Below are 1839 nucleotides of genomic sequence, written 5' to 3'. Positions count from 1 at the left end.
AGGAACAACCAGAGCCCCTCTGATTCCTCATAAAAATAACCATTCTGTTCCAAAACACTTTTAACCAATATCAATGGCCATAGGCCAAGTTTTCCCCTTCTCAATAACATCAATACTATTATTTCTAATAAGAACATTATCTTTGAGTTCTCAAATCACAAAGAAGTAAGGACTTAAATCTATTGTAGTCTTAAAAGACATAATAGTAAGAGCTATAATATTCACACATAATTGCCACCTTTATATCCAAAAGACACCTCTCCTTAATATGCCACCCTTATTCCAAAAGACACCTCTCCTTGATAGGCCACCCTTATTCCAAAAGACACCTCTCCTTGATAGGCTACCCTTATTCCAAAAGACACCTCTCCTTGATATGCCACCCTTATTTCTTCTTCAAAATCTATGAACTAGTTTGGATGAAGAACCATAGTCACAACCATCTTATCGAATCCTCATTCATAGTTTTATCCATAAAATCTATAGATTAATTTCAAATGAAGACAAATCAAAATCACAATCGTCTCAAAAGAATATTCTCTATAGTTTTCAACCAACAGTTTTATCATCAAAACCTTTCAAACTCAAGAACAATCTATTCTTTCAATGATTTCCAAAACATCATATCCCTTTTTAAATCCTCAAAACAGGATATCATTTCCAAAACTGTTTTAAAGAAGCAATCCTTTCTTTATCCTTCCCAACACAGTCTTTAATACTCAAATATATAACAATAACACCTTTAAACTATCAAAATWGTTTTACCATCTTTTCTTCAAAACCAACATAAAGACCCAGTAGTTTATATAACAATATATATATATATAAAAGTTTTAGTCATCAAAAACTCACAGTGTATAATCAACAGTATTTTTAAAACTTACCTTAACAAATCACAGATTCTGTAGTTCTAAAACACACAACAAATCACAAGCTCTTCAAACAGCTTTGAACAAAAGATTTGTTCAAGAACACTTCTCACCKCCACAATACTCTCTTTCTCTTTCAACAGATTTTTTTAAATGAAATGATAAGATAGAATCTTATCTTTTTATTTCTTTAAATACTCTCACCATGGCGGTGGAGATTATTTTAATTATTATAAAACTCATAGGTGGTAAATCCTTTATCCAATAGAAATAACATTGGGTGGTGGGTTTATTTATCATAAAATTCATGATTTCTTAACCATAAAGGTATAAGTTTTTTTTTTAAATATTATAATAATGTTTCCACCAGAATAACTTATCACAAATAGGCATCACCTCATGTATGCTTCACACCACATGCATACATGTATAAATCATATATGTCATGCCATCTTTTCACATATATGCATGCACAATATCATGTTCATATTTCACATATATATATGTATATATATATATATATATAGTTCATGCATTTCTACTTAGATATGCATATTTCACGTAATCCACATAATAAACATGTATAAATTACCTCAACCCAGGTTGTGTTAAACCTGGTTATAACATAGACCTTGAGATTTAGTGAGAAATCCCTTTTTATGCAATTACAGGGTGAAAATCAACAAAACATATTATAAAATCAGTTTTGCAATTAAAACAAATATATATATAATCATTTGCTATAACAAATCTCAAGTAACGTATTCAAATACCCAACATCTTGAAATCTATCCCATGATAAAACTTGTCGTATCATATAGGGATTTATTAAACGTCCTCGCATCATACCAAGCGAGACCACCCCATCCTGCGTCATACTGGTGCGTGATTCTCAACTTGTTGCATCCCACTGAGCGAGACTACCAAGAGCCCCTCTAGTCTTTAAGGACTAGAGCTCCTCTGGTCTAAC

The sequence above is a fragment of the Cynara cardunculus genome (assembly GCF_001531365.2).
Source record: "Cynara cardunculus var. scolymus isolate 2C chromosome LG 13, CcrdV1, whole genome shotgun sequence".
Lineage (NCBI taxonomy): Eukaryota > Viridiplantae > Streptophyta > Magnoliopsida > Asterales > Asteraceae > Cynara > Cynara cardunculus.
Note: the sequence above shows the minus strand (reverse complement) of the source record.